Source organism: Ixodes scapularis, unplaced genomic scaffold (assembly GCF_016920785.2).
Source record: "Ixodes scapularis isolate PalLabHiFi unplaced genomic scaffold, ASM1692078v2 PGA_scaffold0__279_contigs__length_252992795, whole genome shotgun sequence".
Classification (NCBI taxonomy): Eukaryota; Metazoa; Arthropoda; class Arachnida; order Ixodida; family Ixodidae; genus Ixodes; species Ixodes scapularis.
In genome coordinates, this window is record NW_024609835.1 from 92,879,933 (window position 1) to 92,901,248 (window position 21,316).

The following is a 21,316-nucleotide window of genomic DNA, read 5'->3' on the forward strand; positions in this document are numbered from 1 at the left end:
AAACGCTTACCGGGGATCTGGTGTTAATTCCGATAACTAGTGTTACGTTGTTCCAGGTCATTATTCTATGAATGGGCTTCACTGTACTGGTGCTGGATGACCTGTACGCCAGCAGCGTAGCCACCATATCCGACTCATCCCAAACGGAAGTATAATACTCATCCAATGCGCTAGTCTTGTGCGTATAGCGAGGCTTCTTCTTGGCAGCCCAGCTGGCCCTGGCGAGATGTCCGCGGTTTCCATACTTGAAGCAAAAAGACCGTCGGTGCGCTCTGCAGTCTTGTAAGAGGTGGAACTCCTGCTTCCTCTTACGCCGTTTGCTTTATGCAGCTTTCTCCGACGCAATGTCGAAATCTTCAGCTTCTTCAAACCAGAAACATCATCTCATGCGGTGCAGCATTTGGCGGAAATTACAGCCTTCGACCAGTCTACTCGCCTCCGTTATGAACGCTTGTATGGTTAAATGTCCCGCTGGTTTCGCATTAAGAAGCTGAAACTTGCTGCGATCTGGTTTACCTGCGGGATATATAAATTCCATATGATTCTTCGTAGCTTAGCTTATTTACTTTCTTGAGGTGACAAAGGCTTATCAGCACTTTTACCACATTTTTGCTGAGAGCAACCAACAATTATGCACGCAGTTTCGGTTTTTTAGAGTTGTGGCCTTCAAAGTAGAGCTCCCGCCGTACCTCCTAAGTGTTCCATTAGCCTGTTTTCTCGTCAAACTGCAGTAGACGTGCCGTCAAGGCTGGGACTCCTAATGATGCAGGGTTGCTTCACCGTCTCGCCACCAGCAGTTACATATCTGTCTAAGTAATGCCGGGTGAGATACAGAATGAAAATAACATTTTAAGAACAGAGCATAATGGATTTTTACAGATGGCTGCTCGAGAAAACACCACGAGATCCCCCCTTCCCCCCCATGTTTGTTGATGATAATTAGATGGCCTCGTAGATATATACAGGAAAATGGACACCTCCATTTTCCCAGGGAAAAAAAATTGATCGGTGCTTAGGTGTACTATCCTGCATAACCTTCCGCAGAACTACGTGTGGGCGGCAGAAAAAATGGGAAGGGAAAGGTGGGGGAGGAAGGGGGGAGGAGGAGGGGGGCGGGGGTTAGCGGTTCGCCGAATCGCGCTTGCGAGTCACGTTGACTGCCTGTGCCAGAGAGGACGCGAGCTCGGCCGCTCGGCCACTGTCTAGAGTAATGAGTGAAGATTTCAAAATCACGACTGCCGGAGCGGCGTGTATCAGCGTTTCAATCAGAAAGGAGCGCGTCGCATTGCGCTTTAAAAGGAGGATGCAGCGCGCGGGGCCGAGCAAGCGACGGTCGGCGACGGACTTCCCAAAGATTCGTGTTTCCTGTTATTCGGGACGTAACTTATTAATGCGAAAGCCTTACACGTCTCATTGTTTAGTCGGCCTTCAAAGTCCTTGAGTGAAAACACGTCGGCGACACAAGAAGTACCATTGAAATGGCGCCAAATGGGCGTCGTCAGAAAGCGTGCTGTCTTCGGAGGTTCTCTATCACCGGGACCACAGCTGACGCCAGGATCCGAATGAGCCAATGAAACAGCTCCAAATGTGCTTTGCAGAGAACGCGCTGTCTTTGGAGGTTCGCTATCTCGTTTACACTGGCGCTTGGGCTTTCGAATTGAAGTCATCTTAGGAATATTATACGAGACCCTGTTAATTTCTATCATTTCGTCCTACCAGTGGCGTCACTAAGGGGGGGGGGGGGGGGGGGCGTGGAGCGCGGATCTTTCCAGTGCAGAGCTCAGATGGGCGCAGCTGGGCAGTAAAAAAGGGAACCGGGGGGGGGGGGGGGGGTTGTCGCAGCCGGCCACCACCCCGGGTGCCGCTGACCGTAGTGACGCCACTGCGTCCTAATTTTTCGTTCCTTGAAAGTGCCTGTTCTTCTCACCCTTCCCGCTTGACACTCGTACCTTCTGGGCCAAATTTTTGAGATGCCGACTAACACTAGATAAGAAACTGCGCGTGACCTTGTCGATTCAGTTTCGCTCTCACGTGCTGTTACGCCGCCAGATCGCCGCCCACTTTTCTGCTTTTTCGACTTTCGTGCTTCATTTTGTATGGTACAAGCTCGTCCATCAAACTTTCAGTTTGAAACAGGATTTTCGCAGCTACTGCTCGTGTCATTCGAGACAATATTTTGTCGGGAAACTGGTTTGCTGTCTAGGTAACACGACGTAAATTTTACCGCTAAATTTAGCTGGGAAACTAAATTCACGTTTTGGCCACAAGAAGTGAATTTTCCCTCTAGATTTAGTGGGGAAACTGGGTTGACGTATACGTCATGCGCCGTCAATTTCCCCAAGGTGTATACATCACGTGACACCAGGCGACGTCGCCTGAAGCCGTCCGAAATGTACGGGCGGACGGAAAATGTTTGGGATTGTGGGTAGCGTTAAAAGCCATTTCATGCTTTAAAAATAATCGGGGACAAGCCTTTCTGAGTACATTTCTGCCTCGTTAATACAGAAATCCGGAAATCCGACTATGGAGAGTTAGTTTTGGAACGAACTTGACAAACACATGCAGTGCTGTATTGTTATAATGCACAAAAGCTACAAGAGACAAAAACTACCCCCCCCCCCCCCCCCACCAGCAGACTCAGAGAAGAAAGGTTGGTAAATCTCTGTTTACAGAGTACACCCAGAGCTTCATTATTGTCTGTTGTTTGACATTTCTGAAAAGTTGACAAGAGTTAGGCACAATGGTACATACACTAAGTGTGTCAAGGTGGTAAATGACAACCTTGAAGTGCAATAATAAATCATTTGTACCCTCTGTACAGAGATGTGAAGGCAGAACGCTCTTCCTACCACTTAGTAGGAAGCGAATACATGTCAAACGCAGGGCGGAAACAAAGCCGTGCACACCCTAGCTCCTGCTACTTTAGGTACCAGCTATCCTCCGCAATGATAACACCACCAAACTACAGAACATCATGTTTTTCAAGTTTCGGATTAGATTCATCTTCGTGGAGGGGAAGCAGCCTGATATCGTGGCAAGTGTGAAACCTAGGTTATTTACACTTCTGGTGTAGGAGGGGCAAAGAAACGTGCATTTCAAGAAGCAGGTACCTCACGGTTCCAGCATAGAAAAGCTGGAACCAAAACATCCTAGCATACGAAACGCCCAGCATTGCTTTACTCAATAAAGAGTGTTTATGTCGCCCCTCTGTTGTTTATTTCTGATTGCGACCTTGATTCGTTATATTGGATCATTCACATTATGAGCATTTGTTGACGTAGAACTATGTCCTTTTCCACGCGAGGAAAGTGCTCAAAGTTGGGAGATCGATGTATCGAAAACTTGGTGGCGGAAGTGACATAAGACAGATAACACCGGAGCGCAGACTGTTTTGCAACGCCGTGCTTCCTGACGTAACGCCGTGCCTGCTCTCGAGATCCGCGCTGTGCATACGTACAGATTTATTGGGCTTTCTGGCCTCTTATGCGCAGTAGGTATGCGCAGCAGACCATTTCAACTCACATTCTCACATTAACTCCCATTCGCACACGATTCGAAGAACCTGACGCCTTGACATCGACCTCCACGTTATTCTTGAGGTCGTCTTTGAGGTCATCCTAAAGGTTGTCCTCTAGGACATTGTTTCCGACGTTATCGTAGACGTCGAACTTGAGGTAGTCCTAGAGGTCGTCTTAGACGTCGTTTTTGCGTCTTCCTCTAGAATGTCGTTCTCGACTTTGTCCTTGACATCGTCATAAGGTTGTCCTTGAGGTCGTCTTGTAGGTATTCCTAGAGGTCATATTTTACCTTGTCCCCTAAGACGTCACCTAAGGCAACACCTGATCCCATGCCTTGTGTTCCACGTCCACGTATATCGAGATCATGTCGCCGATGGTCTTGTTGAGTCGCTCCGTCAGCCCGTTTGTCTGCAGGTGGTATGCCGTGGTATGCCGGTCGTCGGTGTGGATTAACCGAAGTATCTCTTGTGCCAGTTGTGCCATGAACGACGAGCCTCGGTCCGTAATCAGGACTCAGAAAGCGCAGTGACGGAGGACGACAGACTCGACAAACATCTTGGGTACTTCCAGAGCGGTTCCCGACGAAGCTCTTTTGTCTGGGCGTACTGGGGAGATAATCAGCTGTCACGATTATCCAACGGTTTCCCTGCGTCGGCGGCGGAAAATGTCCAAGTATATCCATTCATATCTGCTGAAAAGGAGCAGTGTGGGGCGCGATCGGATGCAGGAGGCCCGGCACCTTCCTCGTCGTTATCTTACGTGGCTGGTACTCGTGCCACGATCGTGTGTAGAGGTGAACAGTCTTTGGAAGCTTGAACCAGCAGGACTTCTCTCGGATCCTTAAGGAAGTCCTCTTTTAGCCAAAGTGACTAAATGTCGGCTCGTCGTGGCAGGCTTCTAAGATCTCTTCTCGAAGGCTAGTGGGATTACCAAGAGCCACGTCAAGTTGCTGTCCCCGAAATTTCTTTGTAGATTACGGGGACAGCAAGGATCTCTTTGTAGAAAATACCTTGCCGGGTGGGGAATGCTGCCAGGGCACGTCACAAGGCTTGGGAAATCGTACCACCTTGTCCCTCTGAGTGACCGATCACTGCGCGCAGTTCGAAATCGTCCCGTTGGAGTGCTGCCATGCCGTTTAACGTTCACTGCTCCTAGTAAGCGATCGTCGTCGTCTTCGTGTTTGGCGCAGCCGGTAGCTGACTCGACGTGGTTGCAGAAGAGCCTCCCCGCAGGCGACTGCATCGGTCACGACGGGCACAAGGACACTCGACCACGGCTGCATGTTCACGTGGCCCACAATGACTTGGACGGCGGCTGGGATTGTTCTAGATCCCTCCGGAAGTAGGAAGGGCTTTCACAGCGCCAACTTGTTCGCACTAATGTCGATCACGGCACCATATTCACACGGGAAGTCCGTGCTAAGGATGACGCCTCTCGCACAGTTGCGAAGTACTACGAGCTTAACTGGAGACGTCTCCCCGTGAATTTTGACGAGAACAGTGCACCTCCAAACACAAGTGATAAGGTGAAGAATCTCTAAACTTCACCTTCTTTTGTACCTCACAAACAAATTGCGCTGCCACCTACTCCAAAAGGGGTTGGCAGGACCATGTAAATAAACATCATCAGTTCTTGCTTTTGTTCCATCAATAACGTTGTCAGGCTCGTATTTCGCGCTTCGAGTTATCACAATTTGGGGCCGAAAAGCCGAAAGAACACCGATGTAATTGCCCTGAAGCTCAAAGGGGCAGCCAGGTTAACGAAATGAGCCCAACGACAGAGCTACGCAAGGCCAAGTGACGCTGCGACGTCGCGAGACCCAGAGACACCATGAAACGACTGAAGCAAAAGAGGACGACTCTGAGGACTCAAATGAAGAGGCTAATCACAGACATTGGCGCAGCTATCGCAAACCACGCGCACAAACAAAGCTTCAACATATTGTCTGCTAGGCATAACGACTTTCGAAGACAGATGAGCAACGTTGATGCAGCCACCGAACGGCTAAGTCCTGACGGAGACGTCGAGCAAAACTTCGCTTGCACCATCGAGTATAATGACAAGATCATCATATACATCACCACGATAAGCCAAAAAGTGGAGGAACTCCGACCAACGAGAACTCAAGCTGGTTCAAATTGGATTCATCACAACGGGAATTCAAACTTTGCAACCCGGAAGGTGAAACTTCCGAAATTTGAGCTTCAGCAATTCGGCAGTGCAGCACCCGACTGAAAACCTTCTTGGGAACAATACCAATGAGCCATCAATAACAATGGCACGCTATCTAATGGTGAGAAGCTTTTTTTTTTGTATCTGCGGTCAGCGCTCACGGGAAAGGCAGCTTCAGCGATAGCTGGAGTACAAGCGACGGGTGGAAATTTTGAAGCAGTAATCGCGCGGCTAAGGGAGCGCTGCGGTCAGCGCGACGTCCTGATTCAAGGACAGCTCTCTCAACTGCTTGACTTCTCAGGTGTAAAACGCTCAACGAATGTGAAGGGCCTAACACGACTCTATGACAATGTGCAAAGCATTATGGACGCTCTCACTACGCTCGGGGTGAAAAATGACAGCTACGGCGCCATGCTCTGTTCTGCACTGCTCAGAATGCAACCTCAAGACCTTGTGGTTGACTATCACAAACGTAAACATACTCCTTGCAGAGGAGATGACGGTCTAAATATATAACGTTTGGAGCCTATTCTGAAGCTAGGAGTTGAGAGCCTTGAAAAAGCTCAAAAAGTTTGCCAACGTAAAATCAAGAGCCCACGTCACAAAGACAGAAAAGAAAACGGAAAGTATTGAACGCCCAAGGGATTAGTAGTTTCTCGTTCTTCTACTAACCTCTCCAAGCGCACTGAACATAGTGCATTCTGTGCTGCAACAAACCACGTGACTCAAGATTGCCATATATCTCTAAGTAAGAAAGAAGCAACGTCGAGATGCAGGTCGATGCTTCCGGTGTTCGATCAAGGGACACACATACTAGGAATGCCGCAATAAAAGAATCACGTGTAAAACATGCGGCAGGAGGCACATCAATTCAATATTTGATCTTTTCTGGAAGCAAAGTAACCGCACCACAACGGAGTTACACAATGCAACTTACAGAAAGAGCGACAAAACACCCACTGTGCTATTCCAAACAGCTCAGGTCTGTGCAGAAGGGAAACAGCAAACAACTCTCGCATGCATCCATTTGACGGGGGAAGCCAGCGAACCTATGTGACAACAGAAGTCTCACATGAACAACAGCTCAAGATCATTGGTGAAGAGTACATTACTATCCACGACCTCGGAGGGGCAGAACATGTCATCAAAGAAAATTAGTACAACTCTAACTGAAGTGCCGGTACAGCCGAAAGGAGCACTATCTAGAAGCCCTGGAGATACTAAAGATTTGCTCTGATCATCTTCTTTTGCCCAAAAGTTGTGTGCAAGAAGTCAAAGCAAGAAGAGCCGTGATGGTAGGTGTCAAATTTTCACCGACCCAGCCAACAAGAAGTCGCATTGATATTATCATGGGTGCTATTATTCAATTTTCGTCTCTGGTGAGGTTCAGAAACTACAAGGTGCCCTGGTTGCAGTCGAAACAGACTTTGGGTGGACACTTCACGGAACAATGCACCACAGCGGTTCGACTGCCTCATGTTCCACTGTTGAAGTAATTCGAGCCAACCTCATTGAAAGCACGGTGTTCTTTGTCTGCCGAGCTTCGGTCGTTTTGGGAGCTTGAAAGCATAGTCATCACCGCACCTATCCTCCCACAAAAAGAAGAGGATAAAAACTTTCTCGGTGCATTCGAATCATTCATCAAGCTCATTGACGGATGATATGTGGTGGCCCTACCTTGGAAGCCAATGAACTTTCAGCTGGCCGACACTGAAGGAGTTGCAAGAAAGCGGTTGACCAGCCTAACAAAGAAGCTCCTTATAGTCGATGTGAAGCTGGCTTAGTATGACGAGACTATCCGCCAGAATCTCGAGCAAGGTTTTGCAGGAAAGATTTCACTGAACGCAGACTAGATAGACAAAGTACCAAATGTACAATATGCCTCACCGTGTTATACTAAGACCCTACAGCCTCTCAACCAATGTCAGAATCGTGTTTGATGCGTCATCAAACAAATCAGCATGCCTATCTTTGAATATGGCATTATAGTAGAGACTAAAGCTGAATCCAAACCTCCTGAAAGTGATGCTGAACTTTAGGATTCATCGCAACGGCCTTAGCGCGGATATCGAAAAATAATTTCTGCAGATCTCATTGAGACAGGAAGATTAGGACGGTCTAGGATTCTTCTGATACGAGCGAATGCCAACATAACAAAAAATAAATCCCCCTATAGAGGTTTGGAGGGTTTCGAAAGTGCTTTTTTGGAGCGACAAGCAGCCCGTTCTTTGTCGCAGCCTCACTACCCTACCACTGTTCGACAGCAGACGACTATCCGGAAGCAACGAAAACGCTGGCCAAAAGCCTGTACCTCGATTACCTTATCGGAGGAGCTACTTCGGAGGAGGAGGCGGAACAGTTTTATTGTCAATCATTACATGTCATAAAACTAGCGGAAATGACAATCGGCAAGTGGAATAAAAATTCCAAGAAGCTGCAGTAACTGTTAGATGATCACGGACCTCCTTCCCCCGTAACCGTGACAGCAAAGCTGATCTTATAGACTCTCTGAGAATTGGGAGTCGACTGGGATGCACCACTACCTGAAGATGTTCAGACAAGGTGGACGCAGTTATACACAGCATTGCCCACTTAATGGAGGTGGCAGTACCCCGAGGGTGCCTTGGACTACAGAATGACAAGCTAAACGATGTTAACCTCTTCAGAGACGCCAGTCCCAAGGCTTATGGAGCGGTGGCCTGCCTGCGCACACAGGATGAAGAAACGACAGTACTTTTGATCTCGTCCAAGACACGGATGGCACCGATCAAAAAGCTTTCTCTTCCAAGACTCGAACTGATGGGAATGGTGATAGGGGCACGACTGAAGGACGACCTCACTGGTTCGTTGAACCTAGAAGTACCCAATGGGTATCTCTGGACAAACTCATAAATCGCGCTGCATTGGGTGCGAGCTTCTGCTCAATAGTGGAAGCCGTTTGTGGCAAACCGAGTGTTGGTGATTCAACAGCTAAGTGATCCAAAAATTTGGAACCACTTTCGTGGAACAGAAAATGCCGCTGATCTGCTCACAAGACGCGGGACACATAAAGCAGTCAAGTCGAGCGCGATTAGGTTTAAGGAACCGCCATGGCTAAGGAAACCACCTGTTTGCTGGCGGACACATGAAGTCACTGTTGATATGACTCAAGCAGATCAAGAGAAGAGACCAGTTCCTGCTCCCAGCATAACAGCAGAAAAATAACATGTTTTTCCTATGCAACAGTATAGTTACCTCTCGAAGCTTGTCCGAGTGGTCGTTTGGATACAACGATTTTTACATAACTCTAGGCACCCCAGCCAGAAGCACGAGGGATTTCTGACAACAGAAGAACTAGCACAAGCACAAACGTATTTGATCGCGGAAGTGCAACAGGCAGACTTGAGAGGTAATCCGTTACAAATAACGGATTACTTCTGATCCAGTATTTTGCAAGTAATTTTGTAATCGCCACGTTACTTTTTTTCGGAAGTAATTGGTAATGTATTTTGTTAAAAAAAATTTGTAACGGATTACTTTAATTACTGGTTACTTTTTAAAATTAGGAAGCATAATACAGTAACGAGAGCAATAGGAGCGGATCATTCGGCAGCATAAAGAGAGCAAGTTCGACAAAATAGAAAACATCAGGAAGGGAAGAGTAGCCGAAAAAAAAAAAAAACCCGATTTTTTGTTTGACTGGTCTTCAGAACCACTAGAAAACGGGCAAGGCATGTACAAATGTACGAAAAACAAAGTCCAACTGTGACATCGCCGAGTAGGCTCCCCGTCGTCTTCCATCGTGTTTTTTCTTCTTCTCCCGGGCCGGAGAAAGCTCTTCGTATTTATTTGTTTTTGTATTTTACACCGCTTCACCCTTTCTCCCTTCGTCGACGTCTCCCGCCACCTGCATAGACATCTAATTCGGGTCCGTACCTTCTCGATTCGAGGGTTCACGTTTCGCGTAACAGATGATGCAGCCTCGCGCGAAGGGGTCGAATTCTCTCTGTCTTTGATTCTGTATTCTAGCACGCCCTGGAGGCACGGCTGAAAAGCGCCCGGCGCGAGGCTAAGATCATCGACGTCGAGGGTATGGAGGATACTTCTTTTGATTTTTTTGTCTGCGTATGATGGCCGAGTTCACTCCTCGCTTTACAGTCAACTATAAACATGAAAGAAAAAGGGGGAGGTTATGCCTTCTTAGGAGTGCGGACAGAAAGAGAGAGAGAGAGAACCCGTAAAAGTGGTGTGATCCTCTATTGTTTTATGAGTCTGATTCCACGAATATATGTATAAAAGTGAGAGCCGTTGAACGATCGATAACCCTTAACCACCACTTTCTCTCTGACTGGTCGAGTTTTCGGTTATGGAGTGTCCGTCGTCTCCATGGCCATCTCTTAATGAAATGTTCGAAGTTCAGGGCATTAAGGAGAACGGAAACCTCGAGTTTCATTTCATACTTTACTTTCCAGAAAAACGCACAGTGTCATAAGCGACAACCACAAACTCTAATCTCGGGAAACACATCAATGTAAGCTGGGACACCTGCATTGGCTATACTTTGTAACGTTAGAACAAAGTGATTCCCGTCTTGCGAATAGGCCCGTAGCTCTCAAGTTTTGAGCAGCGCTCCAGGCGAGCAAAATAGAATATTTGGCTCGCGTTTCGAACGTGCGTCATCACGCTTCCCCGCTACACTTTTTTTTTCTACTCCGTTCCATTACAACCGCTAGCGTAGCAGAGACTACAAGAGCGAGCTCCGAGCTTGCAGTGTCCCTTCCAAGCGCGCGCGCTCGTGCAGTGCGAGCATCGTTCAGGGGAACATGTTTTTGCAAGTAGCTTCAGCTTCGCTATCACGTAAAGTGAAGCATACGGGCTTGCGAAAGCTATGAAAGTACATAATAAACTAATAAAGCTGAATGGGACGCTGAGTCCACGAGCTCCATAATTTTATTTTTTTTTTATTTTATTTTATTTTATTTTTAGACGTTTTGTTATTGCGCGTCTACAGATGCTGACAGATGCTTGCACTCGAACGTTGCACGTGCAAAATCGAACGTCATAGCGCCGCCTGGATAGCGCTGCCAGCATAACATGGTCGCGTTTTGCGGACGCGCTCGCGCCCCCTGCCCAAGAGCAACGGGTCTATAACAGGCGAAACACCCGAGTCAAAAGAGAGCTTTCGTAGACCACTGCTTTAGCTCCGAATATCGTAGCGAAGGTAGACGCTGCTACTGACCATGCACACCGCTAGCTTTGTCTGCACAATACCAGGGATCATTTTCGGAGGCCTTATACTAGCTGGATGGCGGGTGTGGTTGCAGCTTTCGGTGCCTTGTCAGCTTACAGGTCAACGAACTGCACGGACACTTTTTCTCTTTAACACAATATTTTATTTCTACAAGGACTACCATAATACTGGCGTATAAGAACTAAAAGTTGTGTTGCAGAACATTTTTCAAAACTGTCACAAGTGTTTCTATTGGTTTCTGGATAAGTGTACGGAAAAAGTAACATAACGAGTAAAGTAATCCGTTACTTTTCAGCCAAAGTAATTTGTAAGGGTGATCCATTACTTTTGCGACTCGGTAATTTGTAATTCTAATCCATTGCAATTTTCAAGTAATGAGCAGAAGTCTGGCAATAGGCGACCTTTTAAATAATGCTCCAATGCGTCCGGCGTTCAACACGCAAGCAGAACAACCCTCTGTTACGGGTCCTAAGTACATCCCAAGACCAGGACGGAGTAGTGAGGGTCGAAGAACGCGTCAGCCAACGCGACACATGCTACACTACCAAGCATCCAATCATTCTTCCTTCGAGTCATCATTTCACCGAGATTTTCATCGACGCCACTCATCGAATATTTCTCCATGCTCGGCCACTTGAGACTCTGACAGAGCTGTGAGAACAGTTCTGGGTCGTTCGTGGAAGACAGATGGTAAAAACGTCCTAAAAAACCTGTGATCTTTGACCGTTTCAGCAACCCAGCGCCCACCGAGGCCGTTGCTCCGCTCCCTCATGACAGAGTTACACAAGCTGACCTTTTTGATGTATCCGGTACGGAATTTGCTCGACCACTTAACACGAAGGATCAAGGCAACAACAAGACGTCCTACATCCTCGCCTTCACATATGTAGTCCCACGAGCTATAAACCTAGAAATGGTGACCGACATGTCTACTATCACCTTCCTGATGGGCTTCAGGACATTTGTGTCAAGAAGACAGGTATGTCGAGTTATTCTTTCTGACAATACGAAAACGTTTCAGCGACCGACCAAGATCTGAAGAAGCTGTGGCAGACATTATGCGGAGAGGAGGTGCAAAACTACTTCACCGATCATGAGATCGAGTGGAAAATTATCATCGGGAGAGCCGCCTGGTGGCCTGGGATCTGGGAGAGAATGGTACGATCAGTTGATTAATTGCTCAAGGAAGTTCTGGGACACAGCTACTGTTACTTCGAAGAGCTTACAACAATATTATCTAAAATAGAGGCTGTCATCAACTTTAGGCCTCTAACTTATAGCGTCTATAGCAGAGCCACCGAAAAAGAATTGCTTACTCCCTCCCATTTTCTAATGGGAGGAAGTGTCTAACATCCCTTCCCTTGAGCTCCAGCTCGGTGCCTGTGCCTTCCTCACAAGGTGTTCTTAACCGTCATTGGAGTTACCGTCAAAGGATGGCAGATCAGTTTTCGCGTAGATGGATGAAGAAATATTTCGGCAGCCTAAGACCTGCCCACTTTACCCTGCCTGCTTTCTCCAGTGCCCTCTGGAACACCTGTATTGGTTAACCAAACCTCCTGCCACGACAACTTTAAGAAATGGGGGAAATCTTTGAGGTATTTTCCGAGCGAAATGGCCATATTAGTGATGGCATGGTGCATCTTCCCAATAAAACGGTCCATAAGAAGCCAATTCAACTTTTGTAGCTTATGGAGTTCATCTACCAATGACCTGACGTCATCCCTGGGGAGTATGAAGAACCTTCAAGCTACATCTTTGTTTTTATGCCACGCAGAAACATAGAGCCGCCATCTACTTGAAAAGGAGTCGGCAGCACCACTTACATAAGCTTCATCTCTTCTTGTTTTTATTCCATCAACGATGGTGTCAGGCTCGTATCTCACGGTTCAAGTTCTAACATATTGTGCTCTCCTCCGGTGCGCATTTTCGCGCCGTTCCAGGGTATCATGACCTTCAGAAGGCGTCGAGAGAGCTTCCCAATTAAAACGGAGTAATTTGCTCCAGTGTCCACGAGTGCCGACGCGTCGTGCCGCCGATGGCACGTTGAAGTTATTTGGCACTGTGGAAGAATCGTTCGTTTCGATGCTTGTAATGGCGTTGTTGGAGGATCATTTGGGCGGTGCTCCTCGGCAACCCCACCTGTACGGGTTGCCGCGCTTAGTTTCCCCGACGAGGGGCGAGGGGCGACGGGCTTTCACATAGTTGCCTATGCATCGGCGAAGCTGGACATCGTGGTGAGGGCGATTCCAATCCACGTCGAGCCGCAGGTATCAAAGAAGGTAGACCTCGTAGTTAGTCGTCGATATTCCATGGTTGCTTACCGTAGCGTTGGAGCGGGCCGTCGGGGTGGAAGCCGCGTAACCCCAGCTGCCGGTGGCGCCAACGGCGGTAGTCGTGGTCGGCGTCCCCGCAGTAGTAGCACAGCGGGCTTCGATCAGCCGCGGGCCACATGTCCGTCTTTCTTGGTGCCGAGGGTTCGCCTCGGACGTACGGAACTTGTTTCTCAGTGCGCGGAGCGTAATTTTGCTTAGGGGAGTCCCGGGTAAAAATAAACGTGAATAGGGTTGTGCGACCAGTTGTTCTAATTGGATAGCGCTGCGTCATTGATAGCCTTTTCAGTACAAGGAAAGTCAGACGGCCGGTTCTTTCAAGAGTGCAGAGCCTTGGGCTCTGCACTCTTGAATCGAACCACTTTTCGCACACCCCTTAACAGGAGCCTTCTACAAGCCTGTGACCGAGCGTTGCATGCTCGGGCCCGCGCGCGGCAATATAGAGCTTATTCACATGACGTCAGACCGCCTTTTAATGTCGAGTCACTACACACAAGCATGGCCGCCGAAGGCCAGAGCGGTATGCCGATAGGTGAGTTTGCTTTGCCTTCTTTTATTTTTCACCAAGCTCACGAATAAAAGTTCCGCTTTATCGCTCGGCGGCCGTGTTTGTGGGTGATGACTCAGCAAGTGAATAGACCCTATAGCGGGGGAAATCTACGTCACATTATCTGACATCACGTGACGTACATAGCCATTCAATTTTACCGCTAAATTTAGCGGGGAAGCATACGCCACGGGACACACCTCATTCCAACACCTATTCCCTATAATATATAGGGTGGTCCAAATCACCAGGCTCGATCTAGAATATACCGTAAAAATCGACGCCTGCAGGTAGCAATCTAAACTTTTCGTCAAAGGTGTAATTCACAGGTCGGTCTTTTCTTATAAAATTGCAAAACGTAGCTCTCTTTCTGTAGAAATAAAGCCAAGAAACTTGCCGGGGTCTATGGCGGGCAACCACGCAAACGGCAGGGGTCCAGTAGCGGGGTGTGTTTGGCATTCGTATTGATAGATGGCGCTACCTTTTTATCGCGACGGCTCGCGACCACCGTGGTTTACTAAAATGAATATAATTTTTTTTTTAAATGTACCTTCGGTTACAAATAATTGCGAACAATAAAAGCAAAACTTAAAGTAAAACGAGGCCGCGTCTCCACGTGGTGAATGATGTTGATTGGGGCGAAGCTCTGGTGGTGCTGATGATACTGATTTTATTGTTCATAGGTAGTGCTGATGGTGCTGATTTTTGTATTGCTCATAGGTAGTGCTGAGTTCCGGGTTGCGTTTCAAATTCATTATTACTGCTTTATGGTCGGTGAAATACAGAGCCAGTGGTTCTTCTAGCGGATCAACTTGGATCCGCTAGAAGCCGTGGCAACGCATCTCCACCGCTTAAGTCAACGGTCCATGTCAGAAAGAGAATGTGTGGTATGGATCGTGGTTATATATGCAGTTGAGCATTTAACCGCAGCGCCCTCTTGTCTATAAACGTTGAGCCAATGCATGTAAAGTTTAACGCGATTATATACGCATTTGACTGCAGCGCACTCTCCTGTACAGTGATTGAGCGGCTGCATGCCACGTTGAAGTGTAGCCTAGTAAATAAAAAAAATTAAAAAGTTGGAGTGTATCGTAGTGGTTAAGACGTCTGCCTTGTAAGCAAGGTGTCTTGAGTTCGAACCCCCGTGCAGGCTTACTTTTTTTTTTTATGTGGGCCGATCCCAGTGGCAGTGCAATTGGTGTGAGCACGGACGCCGGACGGATGGACAAGGCTAGATAGAGCCTAAGGAGCTTCGCCCCTAAAAAACGCGTCTGCATAACGGCGGCGCTTTTGCTGCCAACGGATTTATCTGCGTGTCGTCTGCTATCTTTCGCTGGTCGGATGTACCTTCAGACGCTGCTCCCGACGCCATCTATCAATACGAACGCCAAACACACCCCGCTACTGAAGTTTGTCGTCTGGGTCGCCGCCCGCCGTAGACCATGGCAAGTTTTTTGGCGCTATTTTTTTACTAAAAAAGAACTACGCTTTGCAATTTTACAAGAAAAAAACGACCTGTCAAATACACCTTTGACGAAAAGTTTAGATGGCTACGTGCAGGCGAAGATTTTTACGGTTCATTCTAGATTGAGGCTGGTGACTTGAACTACCCTATACTTTATGCATTATAGAACTTCGAAGGGTAAAGGTCACGACCAACTTTTTTTTTTATAGCTTCGCATCCAGATCTTTTCCATATATATTAACGAAACATACCAATAAGTGCTATCACATTAAAATATCAGCTGCAGAAACTACTATTATTGGTCGTCTATGAACTGCGATAGCATTCGTCATGATACTCACGACGCAGATCGGTGGAAATACGACGAGGGAAATTCGGTCGTAGCTTCGCCTCAGTGTAATCGTTTAATTTTTTGTCTAGGTGTAATCGTTTTATAATCGAGCTGTATCACCATCAAAATTGACCATGCAATGTCGCAACTAGATCAACTCAAACCGATAATTGCTTTGTAGCTTGGGCGCAAATGTAAATGTAAATGGCGCTCCGTGTGTGCGCGGCGTGAGCTTATCTGCTTGCTAGAACGACTTCTATAACTTTTAGTAGATCTCAACGACGACCTCTAGAACGAGCTCAAGGACGACGTTCTAGAGGACGGCGTAAAAGACGACGACAGGTACTCTCTCTAGGGCGTCCTCTAATGCGATTTTAAGGAGGACCTCTTGAAGAACCACAAGAACGACTTCTAGGACGACGTCAAGGATGACGTCATAGAGGACGACGTCGAAATTTACGTTTGGCACGACCTCTGGGACGACGTCGAGGACGACCTCCGCATACGCATGCGTCGTGCGTATACGGACGTCCTGCGTATGCGCGGCGCATACGCGCACCGCCTGTACGTACGGCTCATTAGAGTTAAGATCCTGTCTCGCGAAAAGCGCGTGAAGAAGCTAACAAACGATATCGCTTAAAAAAAATAACTGGATGTCGGCCCTATGTACTCCAACGTTCGTCAATGCATGAAAACAGGCCTTGGTATCGTAAATACTGCCCCTGTACGTCAACCAGTAAGCCCAGCAGTTGTATGCCAGTGCACTGCTATGGGCGAAAAAAACATTAAGTAATTTTGATTGTGATGAGTGTGTTGATTACTTACTAAATTTTAACGTCGACAACAGCGGAATAGTATATCACCCTGCCAATTATATATTTTACTTTAAGATGGCAGAACATTTACTTTCTTGACAAGAGGTCTTAAAGTCAATTGCTGTGATTTAAAAAAGGATAATTAAACTTTGTTTCAAAAATAACTTACCCATATGTCAGTATAAGTATTTTATGTTCTTGCATGTGAATTTATACGATGCTTGTTAATTTATATAAATTATACAATACTTAAAATGCAACTGCTTCAGAATGTCTTTACAATGTTTACAACGTACGCGAGCTTCGACGTCGATCAATTTTGTTTACTCTTGAAAAAGAGTCGCTAAATTTACCCAAGCAGAGAGCGCGAGCTAAACAGAGCGGGCAATCTCCAAGGGATTGAAGCGATTAATGTTTTATAGAATTCCTATGCATTACTGATGAGAAACGTCGAAAGCATCTTAAAAGGCACAACAACAAGTAACTGATTTCTTCGCATTTTTGAAACACTAGATTTTTTTAATTATTATGCTCCTTTTCACTAAAGCGTTTGGTATATTTATTTCAAAATAGAAAGCGCTGAATAAAAAAAAAGTTAAACTAATCCTTCAGCTCTTTTATATTTATTGAACAGGATTGCTGCCGTTGTAGCTACTGCCAAGGGGCTAATATAGCAATGTAGATAGTGTGAGGGGAGGGGGCGGGGGGGGGTGTTGTCTAATTTATATATTAATATAATCTGCAACATTAATGTACTGGTTAATAAAAATGAGCATATAGTTCCAATTAGGAGCTTGCTGACTTGCTGATCTTCATAGAAGAAAGCTGAATGGGTAAATTTTAGAAATACTAGGAACGTAATTTGATTTCTCCAGACGAGCCTATTTCGTATAGTTTTCTAGGGCTACTAAAATGCACTTGATATTAAAACTACGAAAAACGGACGATAAAGGGTAGCTGAAGGTTTATTTTATCAATTCAATGAAGGCATAGCTTCTAACTGAGATGACTTTGATAATTGAAGTTCTAGTAATACCTGTTCGGAGTGCCAGATTCCTGAACAATTCCTTGTAGTTCTTAAATGGGTACTCTAATCTTAAGCATGAATTGCAAGAACTGTGATAAGATCCTTCTGCCGACACGTGGTAAAGAAACATTAAGCAGCCTCAATACAAAAATAAGCTTGAATTTATTGAGTTTTAGAAAAGTGTAAGCAAAACTTTCGCGTACGTAAAAAAAAAAAAACAGCCATATCACCATATTACGTCGTGACAACTTTGTTTATGAAACTGTCACCACTGACAATGGTAATGGCAGCGAGATATTCTCGTGGTCGTCATCACTGTCAGTACTCAACCCAACGGCAATTTCTTGTTTATGTCACGAATAAAAACAACCAGGTGTTCTCGTTGATATCTGTGGTCTGAGGCAATCAACTAAAATGTTGTACTGCTCGAGTCACTTTAAAGTCGAATATATATGTTTATGGGTAATTCCATTGTGTTTACAGACAGCACCCGGGAAAATGTGTTTCATCAACTTCTTTAACAAGGGCATGCCACTCAAGCATCTGCATAGCCGAAGTCAGCCCTAACATAATTACAAGCTTGCAACAAGGTACTTTTAATTCATGCGCTTACCAATGATAAACTTAATATAAACAATCAGAAACTGCTCTAAGCTTTTTGAAAAAAAAAGTGATCATGGGTTAGTGAATACTTGCAGTTACAAGACCATCTCGTAATGTCATATGTTGTATTGCTGTGAGTCTACCGTGTTGAAAATCCGTCTGTGGGGTCCACCACGAGCTCTAAAACGTCCCTCTAAAATATTTGAAAGGGGGAAGGTGCCCAATAAAGTTTTCTAATAGGCTCGAAGTACCTTCAATAACTTCTAAAAGGTGTAAGAGATTATTCAAAACCTTTAATGCACGTGACTCATCAAAATAGCCTTAACGGGTCTGAGAGAAAGATCACGAAACTCTTCAGGATAAATGCGTCGGGGAAACCGCTTGGCCATTTTCGACCCGACGGTACAACGAACGGCCGCTTAGTGTCGTATTCCAATCCCACGCGTGCATCCATCCTAAATCAGCTCGGTGTGCGGATAAAAGAGAAAGTCTATGAGTGCCTTGTTTATGTACCTATTTCTCGGTCGTGCTTCACGAGCTTGTCCAGCGAGCGAAAAAGACACTGGGGCCGCCACCGTGACGCCACTAGCAACGACACTACAACCATGCTCAGTATTCCGTCAACGGCGGCGGATGCTGGTTTCGCGTTCGTGGTTTTCGCTGAACCTGTTACTTACAGTGTGTGCGTGCGTGTATGTGTTTTGCACCCGCTTTGTTTTAAGAGTTGAACTACCGCACACCTCAGGAATTCACCCACCCTAGCAAAAATAATGGTTTGAAATCAGTCCGGAGTGTGAAATGCGGACTAAAACCATACCGCAGTCACACCGAAAAGGCGGCTTCCGGTTCACACAAACCGTGAATTTTCAAATCCGGTTCAAAGTCAAATTGGAGGAATTCTGGAGAGGCAAATTCCGGTTCGCTCATACCGTGATTTTCCTAATCCGGATCAAAGTCAAATTGGAGGAATTCCAGACAGGCAAATCCCGGTTCGCTCAAACCGTGATTTTCCTAATCCGGTTCAAAGTCAAATTGGAGGAATTCCGGAGAGACAGATTCCGGTTCGCACAAACCGTGATTTTCCTAATCCGCTTCAAAGTCAAATTGGAGGAATTCCAGACAGACAAATTCCGGTTCACACAAACCGTGATTTTCCTAATCGGTTCGCACAAACTGTGGTTTTCGGAGTCCGGTTAGAAGTACAATTGAAAGAATTCTAGACACACAATATGCGGTTCGAACAAACCATTCCTTGCCAAATGCTGTTAAAAGACAAATTGGACAAAGTCTAGACTGTTCTGTTCTCGCCCTCCCAGAGATAATCCGCGTTGAGTTTTCAGTCATCTCCAAAAATAGTGTCCGAGTTGGGGTGGGAATCGGGTCAGTCCCGTTCGTTCCTTTGCCTTGGTGCCGTTGTGAAGAAAGGAATCTCTCCCCACAACGTTCCCCATAACGAAACTCATCTTGGATTCCGTCCGATCGTCAAGATGTGACTGTCGCCGGATCTGACTGTGTTACTTGAGATCTTTCGCAAATAAATTATTTTCAGATAACACTGCGTCGTGTGGTACGTACTATATATTGCTCGAATGTTAACACTTGCTAAATTGTATGTCCGTGTCCTGCCCATCGGTAAACACGTCATTTGTGAGCGCGAAAAATGCATGCCTTTCGGCTATCTTCTGGTGAAAATTATTTTCGACAGCTAAGCGCTTCATTGTTTTACAAACGGCTAAACGGGCGGTGCCGTCAAAACGTATCGCAAAAAACAGAAAAAAAAACAAAAAAACACGACAACTAGCTTTTTAGTCGCATTCGTTCTGTTGCGCGCGTACCCAACAAAAACAGATTGCACGATTTTTTTCCCTTTTTTTTTTAAATGTGATATAATGCTTTCTTAATGTCCTCGTGGCATTGTGAGTACATTTAAAGGCATTTGTGGCAAGAAAGGACTCGGTTGCCCCCATTTGGCCTGTTCGCTTCGGTCTAGAGATGCTTGCGTCCGGCTTTAATAATAATAATAATAATAATAATAATAATAATAATAATAATAATAATAATAATTATAATGGTTTATTTTCCAGCACCCACAAACGACCTAGCGGTCTACTGTGTAGTGAACAAACATGGGTGAATTATTATACATCCCGAAGGAAAAATCCATCAATGTAACCCTTTTTGGCAGTCAATGTTTTCTAGTGGACCGCTGACTGTGCCTGATTGTACGTCAAGCATGTCTGATTGGCCAACAAGTTACTCTGACCGACAGTCAAACTCCAGTCAGACCCCGATTGTCGGCTTTCTGATGGTTTCCTGGTGGCAGTCGGCCGCCGCGAAATGCCATCAGGATGTCTTGGTGGCGATTCTGACTGTACATCGATTGTCTCTGACTGTACGTCAAAAAGCTTTGACGTGCAGACAGACGTACGGTCAAAGGACGTAAAGTTCGTTCGGATACTACTATTTCGTCAAATCTATGAATACAAAAAGTAATCTATGCACGAGAAAACGATTTCGGGACGTGAGCCCATAAAACCGCTGACGTTAGAGATATGACACGCAACCGACCGACAACCTTGCTCAGAAGCCCGCCGAAGCGCCGAACACGACACTTCGCACTTCGCTTCGCCCATAGAGGCTTCGCCGAGCTTTTATGAACTATCGCTCTCGACTCGTTTTGTTTGCCCGCTCGCTCCAACCTGTCGATCCTGCCCGGGCTCTACAATGTCTTATGTTTTAGTAGAATTTCTACTCGACAAGATCCAGCCTGCTGTGAGTTCCGACGATGTAAGGGACTTTAGCGGTGTAGTTGAAGACGACAGGGTGTACCAGGTCTACTGGGCCGGTGATGCGCGAACAAAAGGATCGTTCTACGACGCGAAAGTACTCTACATGGCAGGTGAGTAGAACTGAAGTACGGCGAGTGATGTACGAGTGCTTTGCATAATATGCTGACGGCTTAACTGCATTTTCAGTCAAAGCATTTCGTAAAAAAACGAGCAGTCAAATCGAGTTTCTCTACCGGTGGCGTAGCATAGTGGTTAGGGTGTCCGATTTGTACGCATGTGGTCGCGGATTCAATGCGCGGTGGTGCTGCTTTTTTTTTTTTTTTTTTCTTGGACATTTTGTTTTATCGGGGCATTTGGCGATATTTATGAGTGCGTATAGCTTTACTCTTATATAAATGCTGCCCTTGTTGATGAAATTTTCTTGGCAGTGGCAGTCAGACGTCATCTGATGGACAATCAGATGACGTCTGATGGTCCATTACGTTCCAC